The sequence below is a fragment of the Aethina tumida genome, chromosome 1, assembly GCF_024364675.1.
Source record: "Aethina tumida isolate Nest 87 chromosome 1, icAetTumi1.1, whole genome shotgun sequence".
NCBI classification, from domain to species: Eukaryota; Metazoa; Arthropoda; class Insecta; order Coleoptera; family Nitidulidae; genus Aethina; species Aethina tumida.
In genome coordinates, this window is record NC_065435.1 from 50,005,097 (window position 1) to 50,030,769 (window position 25,673).

Below are 25,673 nucleotides of genomic sequence, written 5' to 3' on the forward strand. Positions count from 1 at the left end.
CGGTTAATTGTTTTAAATTGGACCTACACACGTATCCGCTTTATTAATCGAATCAGCGCCCGTCTTACACTACGCCCCGTCCGTCCTCTAATTAAGGGAACACGCTGATCTCCAGGAGCTTTCCGGCTAAGTGGCCCCCTGTCAAGACCGAATTACTGTGCTGTGATGCTTCATATCGAAACTATTTATTAGTATCTTGATAAACTAGTCAACGTTCATGGAATCGATGGCTTCTCGCATAGACATAAATAAAATGAAATCACATGGTACAGAGAGTTTTCCTTTATTTCGATACATGAATTTTAACGAAATTTTGAATTCAAGTTACACGGAAATTTGGCTTTTCTGTGACGTTGTTGACGTGAGACATTCAGACACGTTCTTCATTGGTATTCGTCTTCCGTTTCCAGAATCCGTTCCAGCTGGGGGTGATGCTGATTTGTTCGGTGGCGTCTCCTGTGCTCTCTATTGATTTGATGAAATAAATGTAAAAGACGTTCCTCGCTGACATCGTATTGTACCCATTGGTTGCAATATTTGGTGAGCATAAAGGTGGCCATAAATAAACAGAATAGATTCGTTATGCATTTCCAGAAACATGGCATATACAGAAAATTTAGTAACATTTTAAAAATTTTGAAGTTGTTACTTTAATGAATTTATATTTGACATGGTTGACAGTATGGTTTTGTTAGTTACCTACTGAAGTTGTTTTCTAAAATAATTTGTTTTTGATATTTTTTTTTTCCTTTTTTCTCTTCTTTCTTAGTAGATACTGAAAAAAATTATTTACGTTTTCGGTGCATAATTTACCTGAACAATTTTTTTTATATCATATATTAAGAGTTTTATATTAAACTGTGTATCATTTGTATCAGCACAGTTAGAGTATTTTTATGCACTAACTGTGCTATTTATTTTTTTCCATTTTTTTCCATATTTGATTAGGTTAAAGTTGCTATAATTCATGTAAATTTTCTTTAAAAGGTCAGCTGCGTTTAAAGAAGAGGCTGTAAATAATGAATATTTGATTCGAATAGTTTAAAAGTGGTAGTGAATACAATGAAGAAGAAGAACCCCAAGGTGATTTTGAAACCTGTATCAATGAAGAAATTAAGCAAAACTCTTGCAAATTTCTTGTGCATCACGTATGGTAATAGGCTAGTTATTAAAGTGCAATGAATCAATCATTAGAAAGAGGCTTCATTTCATCGAAATGTTCTTTTCTTGCATGCAACACAAATGAGCCTTTTATTAATCGTCTTCTTACAGGTCTTGACAATGTGTTGAAGCTGGTAAACCTGGCGGAACAGTACATAATCCATCAAAGATTTATATTTTTGTATGGTGAAACTTATTGACTACCTAACAACTATTGCTTCCAAATTGATCAAGTTCATGAAAAACTTACTCAAAGACGACCTTTAGGTGTTCAGTTTCTTCATGGCAACCTAAATCAATACGTACGATTGAAAGAAAAGTTTAGAATATTAAATGGGAAGTTCTACCTCATCCATCACATAGTCTAGATTCCTCCATGTAGCTTTTATGTATTTTTTGTCTTTGTCAAATTTTTTACGTAATAAATGATGAAAAGTTATAAAAACCCAGAATTTTTTATATGTCATGACATTGGTGAAAATTTGTCTTTTATAATGGTAATTATTTCGTTAAACAAAAATTACTTTAAGGAAAGGTTTAATTTATAATTTAACTTTAGAAACGTAAATCACTTTATTCAGTACCTATTATAATAATAATTAATAAAAAAATAATAAGAATAATTTAGTTATCTGATACGAAATAAAAGGTAATTTTAGAGGGAAGGAAAAAGAATTTTGAACTTTTAACATCATTTTATTGGAAAAGTAATGAGTAAATCTCTTGTTTCATTTTTATAATTTACTACGTGTAATGCACTACTTGTACCGTTAATGTCCCTGCAACAGATCAAAACCAGTCGTTTGTTGCAATCAGCGATTGGGTTTGATTTCCCTACATCGAAAAAACCCAATATCGGGTCCCGATTTAATAATCTGCCTCCCCTAGTAATTTCATGGATATCGTTTTGGCGTGATAAAGGGCCCCGGCATTCGGAATACGAAATAATATGTTCGTGGCCGGATGTTGGAAGGAAGGCCTTTGAAGTGTTCAAAGTGGGCGACGGCCCATGTTGACCGAAGTCGCGTGTCGTCCAAGTCAAAAACCACAAGGACTTGACGAGACTGTCACAAACACCGATAATGAATTTTTTCGTCGGCGGTTTCGGCACTTCATCTCGTCTGATTTAATTAAGTTTGTCGATGCCGTAGCCAATATTCGCTGCAGCATTATTATTCCAAAAAACGAAAATTGTTTGTTCGATAAAATGGAGAGATAAATGTAACTTCCTCTATTGTTTCTCGAGCTATTAATTATGGGCGATTTATTACAGTTACTCGGTACACTCATATATTAGTTTATGTGTCAATACACACACCTTTGAATTATTGCTTCATAATCCCGAAGCCACAACTGTATGCATCAGTTTTTAGCTATAATTTTTAATGGAAATTAACAGTTGCATATATAAAGTTTTGTAGAAAATTTAATGATTCTGTATTTCCCACTTATAATTTACATAAATGAAATAATTAATGTGCATAATTTAGGTTTAATTAACATATGTTCTAGTTGTTTGTTTATTTCATTTGCTGCACTTCAAAATAATAATAATAAATAATCTTAAAAATATTTTGTATTGTTTTATTTATTTGTATTATTTTATATTTTATTAAAATTATGTGCGCCGTTTAAAATAAGTCAATTTTGCATATCGATTAAAAGTCAACAAGATCTTATCTAAAATTATATACTTTATGTTTTCATGAACATGATATAAATCGATAAAAATTGTGATATATTTAGTACATGACGTACAAATCAAATAATAACTTCATTCATACGTATCATGGATATTTATAATTAAAAATGATATTTATTAGTTTCCATTTTAGATATTTTCTTTTCACTTTCTCCTACACATTCAAAGATGTTTTGTATATTAGAATGTTTATAAAGTCATTCATATTTAATTTAAATTTTTAAATAAATTATTCTAAAATTATATGATTCATTTTAGCAGTGGATATTATCTAAAATTATATACTTTATGTTTTCATGAACATGAGATAAATCGATAAAAAATGTGATATACTTAAAAAGATTAATACATGACGTACAAATCAAATAATACTTTATTCCTACGTATCATTGATATTTTTAATAAAATTTATATTTATTAGTTTCCTCCAATTTAGATATTTTCTAAAATGTTATGCATATTAGAATGTTTATAAAGTCATTCATATTTAATTTAAATTTTTAGATAAATTGTCCTAAACTTATATGATTTATTTTAGCACTTTTAGGGTTAAAAACGTACTTCCCTGCTATTGTTTTATTTTATCTTAATGGTTAATGGTGACCTGCGATCGAAACACGTAGAATTTTAAAATAAAGTAATTCAATAACAAGGAAGCTTTTTAATCTATAAATGTTTAAAAATACTTTATGCATAAGATTTTAAAGGGGGGCCAAATTGGCTGATTTTGGATAAATCCAAATAGAGATTGAAAGAAACGTTTATTATTGTAAATTTTAATATCTCTTATCATTTTTGAAATATCTACGAAATGAAGTAGATTTTAACAATTATTTTATACGACTTTTTTGCGCTGGCCAATTGTTCACCTCACCTGATTATCTTTTAACTAATTTTGAACAACACTGGATGCATTTTTCCATGTAACTGGTAAATTATCGTTGGCAAATAATTCTGATACATCTCTCACGATATCTTCATATATAATACGATCCATTTTGCCATTTCTGTAATGGTTCTGTATCATGCCAAGAAGAAGTTTTTATAGTCTATTTAGAGTCTTTTATTTGGTGGACGACGAACTGTTGTTTCTGATCCTATTCCATTGAACTTGAATTTATTATTCTAAAGTATTCCTGGCACGAATGGAGGATAATTTTTATATTTAGTTCATGTTAATTATTATTTTCCTTCTCTCTTGAGTGTAATATTTTTTTCTTTCCACTGAAAGTAAATTATTCAATAAAATAATATAAATCTTACTAACAATAAGCTCTTATTATTGGGAGTATTGTTAAATAATGCTATAAAAATTTGAATATATTTGAATATGTTATTTCTTTGTCCATCAAAATAAGACTAATTAAAATAATAATAATAAACTCTTTTGTTTTTAAGATGTGTGATATAAAGATAATTTAATATATAACGAATTACTTATTTCTGGAGAACTTGACATTTTTTCAACATTATAATGGCAAACTCAATTTTAGATTGGATATTTGAAACGCCTTGTACAACGTAATGTAAACTAATTAAAATTAAATAATATTTAAACAAATTCATGTGTTAAATAAATCTTTCAGTATTAACATACATACATGTAGGTATTTAACAGCGTGAAAATAATGTGTAACATTAATTGTTGACAAGTTATCAAGCAGACAATCACCTATGTATGTATTCAGAGTGTCAATGTGCACATGGTTAAATTATGACTTCACAGTCCCAAAGCCATAACTGTACAGTGCCAGATGATTTTTCAGACAATAAAATTTACAAACGTTTGCTGTAATAATTTATAGCGCAAACATGGGCGGACGAAACAAGGCAGTAATTTGAAATAGCGCAAATGCGAGGTGCGGAGTAATTGCGGCCGGGGAAGGCAGCGGACAAGAAAGAAGCATGGAAGAAAGGAAGAAATGCCAGCGCGCTGCGCGCACATGTTCTGCACGCGAACAAGGCATTCCGTTGCTCCGATCATCACGCGATTCCACACAATTACACGGCTTTCGTTCGACTCTATTGTATCGCACTCGACTACAATGCAATGCCATGCAATACCTCTACGATTGAAGTCTTCTTGTTGGTTTATGCTTACTTTGTTAAATTGTTTTTGTTGTTCTTCGCAAATTATCGCGTCTCACTCGCTCATGTTCAGCTGTTGGAGGGTAAATATCACTGAAAAATGGTGATCGTCTTTGTTTTCGTTTTGCTTTTTTTTGTGTTCAACCAACAAAGATTGTATGAATATATACCATAAGAAACTCTTGCATTAACGTCATTATTGCGAAATATTAGTTTAGATTTGACTTCTGGTCAATAAGCTGGCTTTGGAAAGTAGACCACCCATTTAAAAAACAACATTTACTTTATCAAATTATTTCTGTATTTGTTCAAGTATTATATTAGTGTATACTCATATATTCCAATTTGATCGAAAATATTATTTAAAAAATTGTGTTCAATAAATGGGGTTTCATAAGTAAACACATAATAAAAACATTTAAAATCTCCTAGAGGGAAATTTGTTAATATTCAAGTTTTGGAAGTTTTAAGTCCATTTCATAAAAAACAACAAATATTTGAATTGTCATGTTTATTTTGCGAAACTGTTTTTGTTATTCTTCAGGTATTACTACACCTTCCTTACTCATATTTTCTGATTGGAAAAATATATATTTCTTATAAAATTGCATTCATCTTTCATTTCCTTCCTTTTTTCTCTACATTAATTTAACAAGATATGTAAGAAAAATATCAACCTATACTTGCAGTATCTTAAATTTTGTTACATTTAATAATATGAGTTAAACTCAATTTCATAAGCAAACAAAAAATAGAACATATTATTTCCATAATATATAACGTGTAAAGTCTTCTAATAATATATTTATCGATATACAAGCTTTGGAAGTTCTGAAATCCTAAGATTATTTGAAAAATAACATTAAATTTTTGTACTTCATTCTTAAGGTGTTACGACACCTCCCTCAGTCATATATTCCGATTGAGTCAAAAATACTTTTGATATAATTGTGACCACCTTCTTTTTTCTTTTGTTTGTTTCTCTACATTAAATCAACAAGATAAGTAAGAAAAATAACATAACATAAAGTCTTATAAGGATAATTTTCTCGATATACAAGTTTTGAATCTTCTAAATCTTTAAGATTATTTGAAAAATAACATTTTGCAATTTCATGATTTCTTTGTTAAATTATTTTTATCATTCTTGAGGGGTTCCTTTTGCTTTTCTCTACATTAAGTCATCGAGATATGCAAGAAAAATAACATAACCAACTTTTGAAGTATCTAAAATATTGTTACATTTAATAATAGAAGGTACACTCAATTTCATGAGCAAACGAAAACTTGAACATATTATGTCCATGATCAGAGACGTGTAAAGTCTTCTGAAGATAAATTTGTCAATATGCAACTTTTGATGTTTTGTGATTATTTGAAAAATAACATAAAATTTTTGTACTTTCATGATTTTTTTGTGAAATTATTTTTGGAATTCTTCAGGTGTCACTACATCTCCCTCACTCATACTTTCGAAATATTCCTTATAAAATTGTTTTAATCTTTCGTATCCTTTTATTTTTCTCTACATTAAGACAAGTAGAGGTGCAAGAAAAATAACATAACAAACTCTTGCAGTATCTAAAATATTGTAATGTTAAATAACATGAGTTAAATTAAATTTCATAAGCAAAAATGTAACATATTACATCCATAATGAAAAACGTTTAAACTATTTTAAAGATATATTTGTTAATAATTATAATTATTTATCTATTATTATCTTTTTGTTTTCCTCTACATTAAGCCAACGAATGTTGCAAGAAAAAATAAGAAATTCATTTAATAAGAACAATTATTGCAACATCAAATTTTTGCACTTTCATGATTTCTTTGTGAAACTATTTTTGGCATTCTTCAGATGTTACTACATCTCCCTCACTCATACTTTCAAAATATTCCTTATAAAATTGTTTTAATCTTTCGTATCCTTTTATTTTTCTCTGCATTAAGACAAGTAGAGGTGCAAGAAAAATAACATAACAAACTCTTGCAGTATCTAAAATATTGTAATGTTTAATAACATGAGCTAAATTAAATTTCATAAGCAAACAAAAAATGTAACATATTACATCCATAATGAAAAACTTTTAAACTATTTTAAAGATATATTTGTTAATATACAACTTTTAGGAGTTCCAGAATTTAAAGATTATTTATCCGTTATTATCTTTTTGTTTTCCTCTACATTAAGCCAACGAATGTTGCAAGAAAAAATAAGAAATTCATTTAATAAGAACAATTATTGCAACATCAAATTTTTGCACTTTCATGATATCTTTGTGAAACTATTTTTGGCATTCCTCAGGTGTTACTACATCTCCCTCATTCATACTTTCAAAATACTCCTTATAAAATTGTTTTAATCTTCCGTATCCTTTTATTTTTTTCTACATTAAGACAAGTAGAGGTGCAAGAAAAATAACATAACAAACTCTTGCAGTATCTAAAATATTGTAATGTTTAATAACATGAGTTAAATTCAATTTCATAAGCAAACAAAAAATATAACATATTACATCCAAAATAAAAAGCGTTTAAACTATTTTAAAGATAAATTAGTTTTAGAAATTCCAGATTTAAAGATTATTGGAAAAATAACATCAAAATTTTGCATTTTATATTTTTTCTAAATTAAGAAATTTATTTAATAAGAACAACTATTGCAGTGTTTAATAAAGTCAGTTAAGATCAATTTCATGAATAAACATGAATGCAACATATAATGTCTACAGTAAGAAATATTTAAGGACCACCAGAGGGTAATTAGTCCATGTACAGGTTTTTAAAATTACAACATTTCAACTTCATTTAAAAAATAACATCAAATTTTTGCGTTCAACATTCATAAGTGTAACCGAGTGCATTTCTCATGTGCAAAACACATTCGGCACGAATACTTAGTGGAGTAATTAAATTTTTTTACTGGTATGTCTTCTCCTGAAAGTTATAATTTAGCATTTCCTTTTCAATTATTATAATTACAGCAAAATTTCGTGGTGCGAACATGATTCTGTGGCAAGTCCAGCAACTGGCCCACAAATTTACATAATTACAGAGGAATCGAATTAATGAGAATTTTAAGAACCAGAAATATGTAATTATTTAAAATAAAAAATCAACCTCAACATTGACACTACCGCTTTGTTAAACGATTGTTTTATGGTAATGAGAAATCATAACACGGCGCATTTGTCAGATGTAGCAATATTCCACACACAACCATAATTGGCAATTATCCCGTGTGGCTGGTCTATCTCTTTCTATGGCACTGGCCGTCGCATTAATTGCCTTGATGCCGCGCACTGCTTTAATTGTGCTCCCATCAAAAATAACATGCGGCCCGTCGCATTTTTCCCGTCAAATAGACAGCTTAACAGTATCGTATCATGTCCGCGCGGCACAAAAGAAACGGCTCTACGTTCTTGATGTCCACTCGGGCGCGTGTTCTTAATTATACGGCCCACAGTCATGCAAACGCGCTTCTCTATTTGACTATCTTCGGTGCACACCATACACCAACATGATACACGGCTCGTGTAAAAAAAATAACGAAGCGAAAACTTAAAACCAAACGGAGGACTTCTGAGCGTTTCGTCCACGTTTTGAACGATGAAATTATTTAATAACGTGAACAAGACATTGGAAAAAGTTCCTGCCATCGCAACAATGAGAAAAGTAAATGAGCTGAAAACGAACAATAGTATCGACGAAGGAAGTTTGAAAGCGGACCACCGCACTGTTGATGGGTGCTCAGGCGCGTGCATCTAATTATATGCCCCACAGTTACTAATTCTATGGTTCGTATGATTTCACCGACCAGTCGTTTTGCATGCCCATCTCGGAATTAGAGTGCCTTATGTGTACAAAACACTATTTGGTTGAGCACCCTTCCACCTTTTTGTGAAAGTGATTATCCCATATTAAATTACATACATTGCCGTGCGTATTTGTGAAGGTTTTTTATTCGTGGTTTTTTTACTGGGAATAAATAAACTTCGATAGGATAACACAGGACATTTTTAACATCCTTTAAATAGACAGAGTGTCGGACAAAATTAGAGCGATTATCTTAAATATTAAATTTAAAGGTTTGTTACAAAATATTTTTTATCTCGCTTTCTGTTGGATTTTTTTTTTAAATGGACTTATTTAGAAATGCATATCTGGTTAAAAAATTTCGGATAATTTATGAAACACCTTATATATTGTTTAGTATAGTATAGTATAGTAATAAACAGAAAGAATGTATAATTTTATCCGGTACTTATATCTGTTACTAAACACTATTCTATATAGTACAGTTGTGACCACAGAATTAGGACAAAATTGAATCATGTAGTATTTAATTCAGAATTTGTCCAGTAAGTATATAAATAAATCATTTTTTGATATTCAATTCTTTTTTGCATTTTTGTCACACATATTAAAAACAATGGTCATTATTATAGCAATTTTTGAAATGTTAAAAGTCATAGCCAAAGTTCTTTTATATAAAGTGAAGTGTTAAAATAATATTTGTTAATATATTCCTATTCTATAAAATATTACATATATTTTTCTGAATTGAGCTGGACATAAATAAAGCAACTTCAATTTTTAAAGAGTTTTTACTGATTATATTTGTGTTATTTAATTTATCATTGATACATTATATAATTTCCTTTTTGTTTTATAATTTTAGTCCATATCCGCAGCATTTTCTTGCCTATTTTCCGAATATACCACAAATCTATATTTCTTCAAGCTTCTTAAATGGTTGTGATGAATTCATTTAAAATTATAAAATTTTTATGACGAATTTACTTCTAAAACGTGATCACCCATGTTTTCTGTAGGACTGATGTCTGGAGAAAGACAAATTATCGATACTTTGGTCTTTTAACCAATTTTGGATTTGTGTTTGGATCGTCTTCATTTTGAAATACATTTATTAAGTATCATTTCTTCAATATGTGGAAGGAAATTGTTGTTTAATATATCCCTGTACATAAATCAGTCTCGTGCGTCTACGCCAGAAGAATTGAGGATAATAAATAAACTCTTTGTATAATTTTGTGCCTGTAAGATGTTTAAGATAAGGAGAATCATATATTTTTATAAATTAAATTTAGACTCATTACTAAAAATTACTCGTCTCGATTTATCTGTGATCCAGTGAATGTGATTATCACCCTGTCAAAATTGGACTTTCACATTCACAGTAGAAACCAGGATTTTTTTTTGTTAATCACAGTCCATGAATTAATTTCAGCAAGTCCCATTTCCTCCAGGTTGGCTTTAATTTTAGTTGACGATAATATTGGATTGTTTTTTGAGAATCGAATTATCCAGTTATCGATTTTCTTTCAAGTTTTTCACACTCAGACAATTTTTTTGTAACCACCATTTAGCCTTTTCTTTTTTTTAATAATACGGAAAAGGAATGATTTTTTTAACCATAAACTCCTAGCCATCTCTTCATAACACTGAATTACAATTACACTTTCATTTCGACCAATAATTAAAGTAAAAGACTGCTAGTAAATAAAGTAAAAAAGTAAAATACTATAAGCTAAAAAGTTGTTATAATTTTGTCCATTATAACACTGTTTGCGTCAAAACAAAACAAAATTTTATTGTACAAAATAATTAAATTAAATAAAAAATAAAAATAAAACAAAACTGGTGCAAACATTTAAATTAAAAATTACACAACAATCATTTTTTATAATGAAAAGAAAAAACCATAAGCTGTTCGACTTTTTATCTAAGTTTGAAAGCACCCCCATTTAATTGAAATGTAGTATAAAGTTCTTTTGGGGATCCGCCACTGGCGTTAAAAAAGTAACTGCACCTCAAAAGTGGCATTTTCCATTAGGGCCTTGTAAAAAATACCTTGTCGATCACGTGTCGTTGAAAAATATTTCAGTTGACACGTGCCCTTAATTAAAAGCGTTGAGAATGATATGTCAAGTACTCTCCTCCCTTCGGCCCAGTCCCCATGCCTGGGATTGTTTGTGTTTGATTTCAGGTTATCCTAAATATGTAATACGATATATTTTCGTTTGAAACCGATACCGAATTATGTTTTTTAAGTTGCATGATTTTTTTTTTTTTTGAAATCCATCAATTATGGTGTTAGATAAAAGACCAAAAATTGTTGTGTGTTGCATTTATATTTTACCAATTTACCAAATTGGCCATGGGTACGTTATTTAAACAACATTATTGAATAAACTTTCCCTACGTTATAATTATTGTTTAGAAACGAGGCAAGATTCAAGATTGCTAATCTCATCGAAAGAGTAAGCGTATAAACAATCTTAAAATATTATATTCGTAATATATTATTATTTTTGACTTTTTAAATAATTATAAAATAATTATTTCATAAGACGCCTTTAGTTATCATTTAAATTGAAAGTAATAAATCACAGCTATTACATGATAATAACAGGTGTAATAACCAAAACTAAAAAAACCGTTGTTTTACTGACAGCCAACAAATTTAATAGATGTTAAGCTGTCTCACTCTTCAACATACAAATTACTTAAAATAATTAAATGTTAAGTACTCTTGCCTAATTTTTTTATGAGTCTAAAAAATATGAACGTTAATGATGGTCAAGATCAAGATCAAGAAAATGAAACATATAAATAATATTTAAATTATTATTAAGATCGATCGAATTCTTTAATTTTATAGATGGTTTAGTGAATAATTGGCGGTTGGGAGCGGCATTTTTGTATCCTTATTGTAATATTTCTGCTGTCGAACAAATTAGATCTGATATACAATGTGTTCAAGAGGGCATGAAATGAAGCAGTTTTATCTGCATTGTTCATGTGCGACAGGTTAATGTTTGTAAAACGTTCGATGGAGACACATCTGTTGTTCCGAACTATCTAAACATAGTGATCGGATGAAAGGGGAAGGATTTTAAACCTTTAAATCCTAATGCATATGTAAATTATCAAATGTCATAGTATCGATGCGGCCAATTTATAGTGAGGAGTTGATATGCTCGTTAAGAATGGGGATACGTAATTGAACAAGGGTTGATCCAAAGATCTGGATAATCTTTAATCAAAATATATATCAAAGTTATTAATGAAAAATTTATAGTTAGTCCAGCAAATAGAGGTTCAATACTAGAAAATGTCACTTCGTCCGAGTTTGACATTATCCAAATGGAAAAGAAAATAATCAAACAAGTGTGGTTTAAGTTTTAAAATAATATTTAAAACCTGAAGCTGAGTTTGTAGCTATCAAATAGTATTTTTTTATTTTTCGTACAAAATTTGAACTTTGTTCTGTCATTTTTTTATAAATGTTTGTCCTTACAATGAGCAAAATTATTATAAAAATGTTGCAATTTCATATTTAATTGTCAAATTTTTAAATTTCGTTACATTCGGATAATTATACTGTAACAAAATTTCACAAATGTTAAATTTTTTACGTACTTCTCCAACTGTAGTATCTACACAATTATAATTAATAATGTTAAATAATGAAAAGGGTGGATCACGCGGGATTGTCGCAGGATGTAGGTGACAGCCAACATCATATATACCTAGTTAATATGGTCATTTGTAATTGAAACAGGCCTTTGTGGGGTCCATTATTTTAGGCAGTTGTGTGTTTAAAAAACAACCCCTGCACACAGCGATAATCACCGAGCCTGTAACCCCCAAAAACCCCTTGCCGTAGCGCTAATCGCACATTCAATTGTCATTCATCAAAGGAACGGGCTCGACGTTATGGCAGAGGGAGAGGCCCAAACCAAATACAAATTTTAAACTCTCTTTTCATACATCAAATAACTGTAATTTTGGTTTTCAATTCGAAAGGGGTCCCGGTTAAGTTATTTATTATCGATACATTATGGGGACACCAAATTGGCCAATTTGACCGCAACATGTACATTTTATAGTGTGCTCGTTGAAGGTTATTAATTAATTGTTGTGATTATCAATTATTTGTATGACTACATTATTAGATGCATATAAAATTATGAGAATATGAATGACTGACTAATGTTTATTATTTTGTTAATCTTTACTTTCAATTGTGGCCTTAGTTACAGTAATTTATTAAAATATATTAAAAATATGAGCTTTAAAAAGTTGCTTCTCTTTTTTATTTTTTAATGGTCAAAATTATAGCAACTTTTTGCTTTATGGTCTCTTTGTGAATTTATATTCATTATTTACTAAGGGTCTTTTACTTAATATAATTATTTAATCAATGTCTAAGTGAAACTGTAAAAAACATTATACTTCAGCGTTACCAAGACCGAGAGAAACAAGAAGATATGACTAAGATTTTACGACTAAATAAGTTAATTGTTTTAATTGTTAATTTTTAAAAAAATTAGAGAAACTGTCCAAGTGGTACCTAGCAAAAAAAATTACCCAAATCCAATCTTATCGTCAACTGAAATTGAAGCCAACCTAATATCTAATTTTAAGGAATTTAGAGGAGAATGGTCGACTCAATGCCACGAAGATGGATCAAAAATATGGGACAAAAATTATATTATTCAAAACGTTAATGTTAAATTAAATAACAGAGATTTAATCATTAAAAATCTCTTTCAAAATTATATTTGTTATATTTACAGTATCCCTTATTACCATAATTAGACTGGAAATTATTCTTCGTCTATATTGTTCCAAATATTTTTGATTTGTTCAAACAAATTGCTTTATTTGTGATACAATTTGCCCTTATCATCTTGTCCACAATCTCTCACGAGTTTTCTATTGGATTAAGATCCGGAGATTGAGTTGGACACTTTAAGACACTGATTTTTTGTTGAACAAACCATTCTTTAACAAGCTTGGCAGTGTGTTGTGAATCGGGCCCATACCGTAAACGGAAAAACAACCCCAAACCATAACACTACCACTACCATGTTTAATAGTTGTAACATATTTTGGATGAACTCTACTGTTTTTAGGGCAATAAACAAACTATCCACCATCACATCCGGGTCCAGGATCCATGCCTATAAATAAAAAGAAGTCTTACTTCTTGATTCTTTTTTGAAAGACAGGAATTTTTTGATGAAAGTCTTCTTCGCAGTCCTGCCTCCACTAACGGACGCTGAATTGTCCTGGAACTAATTGATTTATGTCCTAAATCTCTTAAAAAAATCACTGAATGTGAAAAATGGATGGGAGTTAAATGAACTAAGATAGTCGCTCTAATTGTGTCCCATACTGTATGTCCAATTCAATTTCGAAAAATATATGTAACATTTTATAGAATAAGAATATAGTAGTTTTTATAATACGGTATAAAACAATAGTAAATTATTTTAAGAGTTCACATTAAATAAAAATATTATGGCTAAACTAAACACTTTAAAGAGTTACTATAATAATGACCACTATTGTATGTTCATTTGTTTCTTTCTCCAATTAAACAGTTACTTTTGAAATACTCTTCTGAAAATTGATAGATGAATGGTAAAACCCTATTAGACACAAATAAAAGCCAAAACATCCAAAAAATATTAGGGAACAATAAAACATTTCAAAATTTATACTAGTAATGTCGAATCTTTTCAAACTTATAATAAAGTAGAAACTTAACTAACTAATTTTGAAACGGTATTATATGAGTTAAATGATTATTTAGTAATGCAAATATAACGTAAACATAATTTAAAAGAACTTTTCTAACCGCAGTCAGTGTACCATATTTATTACCAAATCAGCTGGTTTAAATGAGGTCCGTGGTCTAGGAGCGCCGAGAGATATTTTAATGAGATTCTATATGTTTTTAATTTGGCCTGCCTCGGCCGTCACCGGGACCCAACAAAAACAATGGAACAGACGTTTGATGATGAATTCCATTTCGAAAAATTAATGAATTACCATACTGGATGGGCATGAATGAAAAAAGAGATATATCGGTCTCGGGAGATGTATTGTGATTTCATGCGAGCCTCATTAAAAAACGGAAACATGCTCTTAATAGTTCTCTACCGATCCCTCGGATCAACGTAACGTTTTTCTAATTATAAAATGGTAAACATTTAATAACAATCCCCGATACCAGCTTATAATTAAAAATATCAACGCCGAAGCACATTTTTGTCGCGCTGTCATGGGTTTTTTATGAAATATATCCGCTCCGAAAATATTTTTTAATTAACTGCGTTAGAAACTGATATTATATAATGTTAATGTTCGTTTTAATTGCTCTTGTCACGTGCCGCTAATTAAGTCAAATAATTGTTTCATGTATTTTTTATAGAAGAAGAAAATTAAACATATCTTAAATTGTTTGGGAACAAAGTTCATTTTTTTTGCTGCAGTTGTACCTAAGGTTTACTATTTAGTTTAGTAAATGTAATTAAATTTAAAATATTTTCGTAAACATTAAAACTCTCTAGTTACTCTTCGCAAATTAAATCAAAATGTTATTTTGCTTATACTGTACGTATAAATTGAAACTAATTTACTGGAAGTTTATTAGAAATAGTAATCATCACCGGTACACGTGGACTAAGGAATTTGAAAAGTTTAAATAACCATTTATATTAGAATTCTGAAAATTTCCACAAACGCAACACAAATATTTGGAAAAAAACCTATTATTCGTTTAAAACATGTCCAAAAATGAAATTGCATCTTCCACTGTATAATTTGGCCCTTGGTTAAAAATTAAGATATCGTGCGTGCACCGAAAGTATCGTTAGAGGGTCCGTTTTTTATGCGCCATATGCATAAGCCAATCTGCATATGGCAATAATCCCCGACCATGTCTAATATGGCCTCCCACGAGTATTATAATTATGCATAAAGCGATATCGCGGCTATTAAGCGATAAGAACTGACATAACTATCTAATGCGTAGGTCAATTTGCAAAGCCAATTAGACATACCAAAATCCTGTTATACACGGAAGGATTGTACTGGTCTAGGTGTTCATTTTCTCTCTTTGAATTCTATGAGAAAGAAACCGTAACTATTAAGTTGACAATTATAATATTATTAGATTATATAAAAAACATATAATTAACTAAAAATGTATATCTTGAGATTAATGTACAAATTTGGCTAGCTTTTAGTCTAACTGGCTAATTTATAACCTAATCAAATGATTAGCTACTTTAATAGAAATTGCAAGTTTATTTAAATTGGCAGTTAGGTTATAACTGGTCAAGTATCTCGGCTAATGTAAATAAGTAAAGAATCTAAAATAACTAGGTAGTTTAGATACTATCCAAAATACTCTGCATAATATGAGAAGCATAAATCTGGTATTCTAGTCTCATAAAATATAACTTTTGTTTATAAAGAAACCATCTACAATTTCTAGCTGATTTAATAATGTTGTGGTAAGTTATGACATTCTATTTATTTTTGTAGTGCTGATCGAATTTGTTAGAAATTAATCATAAATAAAAGTTTAATGCATATTTATTGAATTTCCATAGAAAAAAAAAATAATCATGCTGCAGTACGTTATTTATTAATTTGTACTCTTTGAAATTGTCAATAGTAATGTGTAAATTAATAACTTTTTAATGTTTTGCATCGGTTAATGAAAGTTAAAAATACATTCACATTTTAATAATACCCAACTTAAGATAAAATTAGCCAAATAATTATTGTACAGTAGTTTGTATACTTGCATACTGGTTATTTTATGGTGCCAAATATTATGCTTTTTATTTTAGCCAAACTTTACCTAATAATTTCCACGTTATTAGCCGACACTTTGGCTAGTTTCTTAACTAAGGTCTAATTTAGACTAAATTGTGTAAGTAAAGCACAGGAACAATATAATTCTTATTTTTGTTATATTTAAAAATTGCCAAAAGCAATTTATTACTTAACCACATTATTTTTGAGAGAATCTAAACTATTTAGCTCTTAGATTTGTTAATCATTTCACCTACATTAGCTGAGATCCATTAGCTAATTTAAAACTATAATAAACTACAATTTAGATGAAATTACGTGTACTATCTAAATAACTAAGACATTAAAAATTATACATTAAGTTTATGAGCTAGTAAAGTTTCTGTAACATGTACAAATTTCTTCAAATACTCACTGGTCAAATATAAGACTCTAGCAAACTATAGGAACATCTATAATTTTTTTGCTAATTTAAAAGTAGATAAAGCGATTTATATTAAACCACACTATTTTGGATAATATATAAACCATCTCTCTATATTAGATTTCTTAAATATGTTAACAAAATTATTTGAGATATTTAGCTAGTTCATAAACTTACGATCAGATTACGCTTTCTATCTAAATAGATACTTAATAGTTAATTAAAAAAATATCTAGCTATTTTATGGACTAATCAAATTTGCACATTAGCTATAACATATACAAATTTATTTAAATATTCACACACTGAATATAACCAGTTCACAAACCACAGGAACATCTTTAATTTGTATTTCTTTAGTCGAGATTCTTAGCTAATTGATAAACTAACAGTCAACTTAGACCAAATTACGTTTTCTGTCTAAATAGCGAATGGTTTAGTTAATTAAAAAAATATCCATCTTTTTTTATGAACTAACCAAATTTGAACATTAACTGTAATATATACAAATTTCTTTAAATGCTCACGGGCTAAATATAACCATTTCACAAACCACAGAAACTTCTAAACTTTGTATTTCTTTAGGAGAGATCCTTAGCTAGTTGATAAACTAACACTCAATTAACACCAAATTATGTTTTCTATCTAAATAGCTAATGGTTTAGTTAATTAAAAAATTGTCCAGCTATTTTATGAACTAATAAAATTTGCACATTAGCATATTTGTTTAAATACTCACAGGTTATAAGTACTTCACAAACCACAGGAACTTCTGTAATTTGTATTTAATTAGCCCAGATCCTTAGCTAGTACATAAACTAACAGTTAATTTGGACCAGATAACGTTTTCTATCTAAATAGCTAATGGGTGAGTTAATTAAAAAAATATCCTTACCTAATTTTTAACTAACAACCCATTTAGATGAATTTGTGTTTTGGGTCTAAACAGTAGTTACTTTAAAGGTTAGCCAACTAGCTAGTTTGCATATTAGCTATTACATACAAATTTCTTAAAATACTCACTAGCCAAATATAGGTATCCCACAAGAAGAAACATCCATAATTTTTATTTTTCGTTGATTTAAAAATGGACAAAAGATAAAGCAATTTATAATTTTACGGTGAATTAATGTCGGCACAAACAAAAAACAAAATAATATGATATATATATATACATTGTAAAAACCATAATATAAGATTCTCCCACGACCTGAGGGTGGCAGGTACAAACCCCTTTTGCCTCACACCCCCCATATTAATTAACACGTGCCCGGTTCGATAGATTTATTGGCAATTTGTTAAGAACATAATTAAATGTTTTGATTTTCGGACAATGGAGCAATCAAAGTGAATTTTGAGGGATTGTTCTTGAAAATTTCTAATTTTATGGTTGTTTGAATTAACGGATTAATTTAATATCGAAAATCTTTCCGGATGGCGTGATCACCAACTAATTAATGTACTAAATCATTTTTGCCGTAAAATTCGACGAAAAGCATTTAAATTTTTATATGTGTGTGTGTGTGTGCAGGCCGTGATAAGTTTGGCAACGCGGATCATTTTCATGCGGCTAAAATATAAATTATTCAAATCGAGTTGCTGATGAGAAACAAATGAAATGTTCCATAGCCCGTCATTATCCAAGAATTCTCAATTGTTAGCAGCATTCCATTTTTTAAAATTCTTCCCGTTCGTACTCCGTGTTATTTTTTATTTTTTTTTTTTTTTTCGTTTCTTTGTACGCCCGGTTTTAATTGGATCATGTGGATTTGAAATATTTTCGGTTGCGTGCCGCCACGCGAAGGGACAACTTCGAATTTATTCAAGTAATTTTTTTAATATTTCGGTCGTTTTTGAATAAATTATTCCGGATGCTTGGGAAATTAGTTCCCACGAGTTGCCCGCAAAATGTTCGCGAGAAAAAATACGGCGTTCGTCGTATTTAAGGCAGCGGCATTTAAAAAAAAAACGAATTATTTTATTTTTTAAATTGGACACAATTAAATTTTTTAAAACTTGATTTGAGTCGAAGCTATTCGAAAGGACCACCGCAATTGATTTTTTGTGAATTAAATGTTTGGGCAACGTTGACGCCAACTGAAGTACCGAGGAGTTCCGGCTTTTGATCCGCTTCCCGGTAACCCTTGCGAAGTGCGTCGCCCCCTTCGATCTGATATACATCTAAATTGTGGAGTAATTGTCGTTGGGTGGTGGTTAAAAGAGCTTGAAATTGTCCTCCACGGACGGTATTTGCATAGAGCCGTCACGTCGCCCCCCACTGTCACCGTTCATTGCTTAATTAACCATGATATCGTTTCGCTACGCCGCGATATATTAACCGTCCCATGAGGATTTCCGTCAATGAGACTTGCTAAACGTTAAGGATTTTGGCTGGGGTGTACCATTCATATGTAACTTAATATGAATTACTATATGCAAATAGCTAACTTGATGGATTTGGTGGAGGATCTTATTGTGACGAAACTTTGCTGTTTATCAGGTTTCCAATATTATACCAACTAATTATATTACCATTCGGAGCAATGGGATACGAATTATGCAACTAACCGAATCACACAAAATGAGCAAATATTCTCTCTCAATAGACTAGAATATTAAACAATACTGAAAAAGTTAATTTCCTGTAGTAGTAACATATTAAAACATGTTAGTTAATTAACCGTTGTTCTAGAACTTCGTTTAATTAAGTTGAAGGATAGTTTTAATCTAAATTAAACATGCATGATCTATTTCACAAATTTTTGAACAAAATTAAATTGTGCAATAAGTTCAAATAACTAACTTTAATTATGACCTGAAATTATAAAAAAAAATAATTGTACGTTTTTTGTCTCCGCCACTGAAAACGGCATAAAATATGGAGTACCCCGTAATGTCGTATAGCAAATAGGAATGAATATGATACGGTCTTTCAGCAGATATAGGACGGACGAGCAAAGCCATAAAAACCACCATAAAACTGGCAATAAAAACAAAGAATCAAGCGACGACCATTTAGCAATTTCATCTGAGCCACATCACATAAAAAATGCTCGAGGAGAACCTTTTGATAGCACGACCAGAAATTGGTATCTCGTACATGTTTAATAACTAAACTAAATGTGAAGATTACTGAATTAATTACACTTCAAAAAGACTTTGTAGCTGTATCTAATCGTTAATTTTAATACACTGCAATTGATTGCAAACAGCAGGAACAGTATTTATCTCTAATCTCGCTTGAACTTTAATCTTCTCGCTTCGATTGATGTTCTAGTACATATGCGCGATGTTGAATTTAAATTCACTTTTAAGACCGATAATTTATTTGAAGGGGGTCAAAGTGAGATATGGGGTGATTCACAGTTTAAAAAAGCACTCAATTAGGACAAGTGCGTTCTTGAAATCTGTTTGCTTTTGCAAAAAGAGGCTTGCATTTCATTGATTTTCTCCTAATGCTTAGGCGTCAAATTTAATAATTGAATAGTTCACAGATTTACACAAAAATTAACGTCTGTATTATAATTTAAGGAGTTTTAAAACTGTTCATAATAGAATTAATTAGAGATAAGAAAAAAAAGGGTTGATTAACTCCTCGTTGCCTTCTATTAATTTTCTTCTAATGTTTTTTCATTAGATTTAATAACCGAATAGTTCATTTCCAAATTCAAAATAATTTTATATAGTATTAAATTTCTCTAAATAGAATTAATTAGAGACGGAAAAAGCAGGAATAGATTAACACCTCGATAAATTTCATCGATTTTCTGCCAAAGCTTTTATGTCAAATTTGATAATTAATTAATTCACTTCCAGATTTATCAATAATTAATGTCTATAATATTAGAAGTACAAAATTTTTCTTAATAGAATGAATCAGAGATAAGGAACACAAGGATTCATTAATTCCTTGTTGCTTTTCATTAATTTTCTTCAAATGTTTTTTCATCAATTTTGATAACCGAATAGTTAATTTCCAAATTCATCAAAATAAATAAAATAAATAATCTTTAATCTTATAATTATCAAACTTTTCTTAATAGAATTAATTAGAGATAAAATCGTAGCCTTTTATTGACTTTCTTCTAATGTTTTTACATTAATTTTGAAAACCGAATATTTTGTTTCCAAATTCATCAAAATAATTATAAATAGTATTCAATTTTTCTAAATAATTTTCTGCTAATGAGTCTACGTCAAATTTAATAATTGACCAGTAGTTCATTTCTTGATTTCTAAAAAATTAAAATTATTCAGTTTTAGAGATATTAATTTTTCTTAATAGAATTAATTATTAGAAACAGAAAAAGGTAATCGGTTAACACCTCGTTATAAAATCACAATCCTGCTGAATCATTAGTCACCGTCACATTTACGTACTAAAACGGGCATGTTTTCAGCGCCAGCCAACGTGTTTTGTAAAACAGTGTCGACAATAACAAGAAACCATTAATATTTCGTTTCAGTAATGATGTGCAGCGGGTTCAAAAGAGCAATAAACAGACAGCGGGTGGTGATCGAACGTAGCAGAGACGAAAGCAAAAGTCCGGTAGTTCAAGCCACAGAACCCCGTCGTGGCGACCTGCTGCGACAGTGGCGGAACCTGCTGGCCAAGCACTGCTTGAACACGGCCTCCAGGCTTTCACACTTATTCTGCAAAATTAAACAAATAATCTCCTTGAGAGATTACAAACATGCAAATTTTACATTTTTACAGCTTGTTAAAACGTAGCACCAACCGCAGCGAATGGTTCTCTTATCCAACGTGTGCTCCAGAGGTTTATGCAGGAAAGGCTTAGGAAAGATTTTGTCAAATTTTAATGATTTATTATGGATATCTTAGTTACGTTTATAGGAGTAATTTATAAACTAATTGGAAAAGAAAAAGAAAACACTTCATAAAGATATTTTCAGTTTACATTTACATTTAGAACATTGACCTGATATGCATCTACTTAAAGTATCTAAAATAATTTTCTCCCTCAATCAATCACTGATCAAAATCCTGTGCAGCCAATAAAAACAATACATCATTAAACATCATAAACCATAACCTTATTAAAAATAATATTAACCATTCTCCAAAAAAAAAAAAAAAGTTTTAAACTAAGCGAGAAATGTAGTTCTTCCAGTCAACAACATCCACCCACGTTCCGTGGTTCGGTTCTTCGAAATTTGACAACATTATAATAAGCGTAGTGGACGACGGTCGAGGCACGAAAGAAGAGCGCCATGGAAGTAAAGAAGAGAAAATAAGAGAAAAAAAAACGAGAGGATCGCGGCGTGTATCGCGTGCGGGACCTTAGTGGCCCCGGGGTGCCTGTGCGGGGTTCCTTCATTAGACGGTTCGCCCTCGCCGCCCGCCGTACATTACCATACCTAATTATACACGTACGTACGGCCCCAACATTCTTCTTATGGCCTCTGATCGTTCTTCTGTAAGGATCACGGCAATACCGGCTCAATTTCAACTCGATCGAAGTCGTCAATACCTATTTTGTCAACTTAAGCCGACGATGACCGGTGCTTGTTTGGAAACAGGTTAAAGGCACTCTTCGTACCTTTAAATTATAAATATTTATTTACACATATTTTTTCTTGACTAGTGTGACTATTTAAAATAATAACAAGAACCATTAATTTCATACTGGTAAGAATGTAAGAATTTTTACAATGAAACTACGTTTTTGAAAAAAAAAAAATGTTTGCCTTAGTTACAATACGAATTCTTAGCGTCAAGTTCCAGCATCCAGCAAAATTCCCATAACATAATCCACAATCCAGTTATCATAATCTTGAATTTGTAAAAGAATAATCTTGTTAAAACTGCACGGTTAAAAGGATAACATACATTTGTTACCAACAGGTAGTATCAGGTTGTACTTTTTAAAGGCAGTTGTTTGTACATGACATGATTTCTTTATACAAGGGCTCAAAAGGTTTACAATACACTTTTTATATATTATGTTTTTCTAGATCCAAAAGTAGAACGTTATCGCAATAAAAGAAAAGTGTGTTTTTATCATTAGGAAAAAGTGTAATGAACGAATTTAATTTTGTACCGTAAACGTTGTAGAAAAAACAATACAACTTCAGTAATCCTGACACTCGATAGCCCGGAGCCTCCAGTAATCTGGACGCCCTTATTGCTCGGGCATTTTCATGTTTTTGTCTTAAAAATAATACATACTAGGAAAAGTATAAACAAAAATTTTCCTATCTGAAAAATTAGATTTCACATACTCATTTTAACGTACCCTTTTCCTTGAAACCATTACGTTTCACATGCTTGAAAAAAATATTAGAAAAGGTTGGATATTATTACGGCCAGAAAAAGATTCAAATCACATTGATATTGTACTTTCAGAGCTTCAAAAAGGTCTACAATGCTGCTGGTCAATCTAATTTTATTCTTTACAAATTTGCTTGGCTTTTATATTTTTCAATGGACAAAAAACTGTAAGAAAAATTATAATTACGTTACGAAGACTGACAGAAACAAAATGAGATTATTAAAAAATTTAGACAAACTGACAAATAGTAGCTATGAAAAAATTTGTTCAAAAAACTTGAAAGAAATTGCATCGAATCTTATCGTCAACAGAAATTAAAGCCAACATGAACGAAACGGGACTTGGTGAAATTAGTTCAAAGACTGTAGGAAGATGGTTAATGGACGGACGTTCGTTAAACCTCAGATCTACATGAAAAAGTCCAATTTTTATTTGCTTAGGATTACTTTCTCTGCATCACGGAACAGTGAGGAAGAGTATTTTTCAGTGAAGAGCCTAAAATAATGACGGTTCTGCTCATGTTAAACATTCTACAGGGACAAAGCTACGTTGCTAAGCTAAGTTTGTTATACAGTTGGTGATGCTTCAATTATGCTGTGGGGATGCTGGACACAAATCAAAAATTGTGATGGATTGGTTAAAAGATCAAAGCATCGATGTTTTGTCTTACCCGTCCCAATTTTCAGACGTCAACCCTATAGACAAGAGGTTCGTCATAAGTTTATGAATCATCAATTTGTCCATTAACATCGACATTTCTTGTAATTTTAAAATAATTAGTTTTGCACTTGTAACAGAATTACTTTTTAAAATCTTTAAAATGAACAACAGAGCAAATAATAGCAACATTTAAAAAAAAATTGTGCTGTGGCCGTTGCTCATTACGAAGAAGGAAAAAGTCAAAATAAGATATCAAATCGGCTAAATGTGACACAACCAGTGATTTCGAAAATGATTAAACGATTTTATGAAATGGATACCATCGAAAGAAGACCTGGACGACATCATCATCACAACAAGACTGACATTTAAGAGCCCATGCCCTTAGACAAGTGTTTGTAACCGTTAATGCAGCAACAGTTTTCATTAACTTATAACGTAAGAATAAGCCAGGATATCATAAGAGGAACACGATATAACCCCGTACCGTGCTGTAACAAGTCCTTTATTGACTACAACACATCGTAGGAATCGACTGAATTCGGTTGAGAGTACCTTCATTGGGGACAAGCTGAGTGGAGTTATGTATTGTTTAATGACCAGGAGAGCGTTACGCTCAATATAATGTAGCTGAAACTCCTACTTTTGGTGGAGGATCGGTAATAGTTTGGCAAGGCATTAGTTTGCAGGCACATATGGAACTGGTTGTCATTGCTAGAAAAAGGACAATCCCAGAACTTCATGATATACCCTTTACTCCATTTATTGGCGAAGAATTTATTTTTATGCATGCATTCTCATGCTCAACCTTACACTACGAGGATTGACAGAGACTACCTTGACAAGGTAAACATTCCACTAATGTACTGGCCAGCTAGAAGTCTGGATTTAAATCCGATTGAACATCCATAGGACCATATGGGAAGACAAATAAGACAACCATCAACAACTAACTAAAGGAAAAGCTCATAGATCTTTGGGAGGGCATTGACCAGGACGTCATAGGAACAATTTTATTATATTTAATTATTTCTTAGTAGCATTGTATTTTTTTCTTTTACAATAAATATTCATATATTTTTCTCAAAACTGTGCCCTTAGTTTATTGAAAAAGTAAGATAATTAATTCATTTATAAATATTCCATAATTTTGAGGCGCAGTGTAGTAAATTAATATTACTTTAGCAGTTCATCTTAAATAAAAAAGTTATGGCAAAGATATTTAACATTTTAAAAAGTTCCTGTCATAATAACCACTACTGTATATTTTTGCAGAGATTCAGGCCATCAATTATTTTCTTTTTTTTGGATAAACCCCTTAAAATTCGAGAAGAATGGAAAAAATAAAGTAACGTGAAAGCACAACATTCTAAAAAAAACATTAAGTAAACAGATTTATTTCGAGAGGAGTGTGTGTAACGAATTTTCCAATTGAATAAAACTAACCTGCCAAAGGACCTGTCACGAGGACTTAATCCTTGTGTCAACATTGCAAACCCAGAATCTTGCGAAACGTACTTGAGCACAAAGGCACGCGTGAAATTGATTGTTTAATGGTTTTGAGGGCTCATTCAATTTTTGTGGGAAACTTGTAAAAAACGTGTGGTCCAAAACACCATCACATTTCCCATGAAATTATCAGGTACAAATTTATCCGATGTCAGGTGAATCTTATTTAATTTATTGAATTTGTTTAATG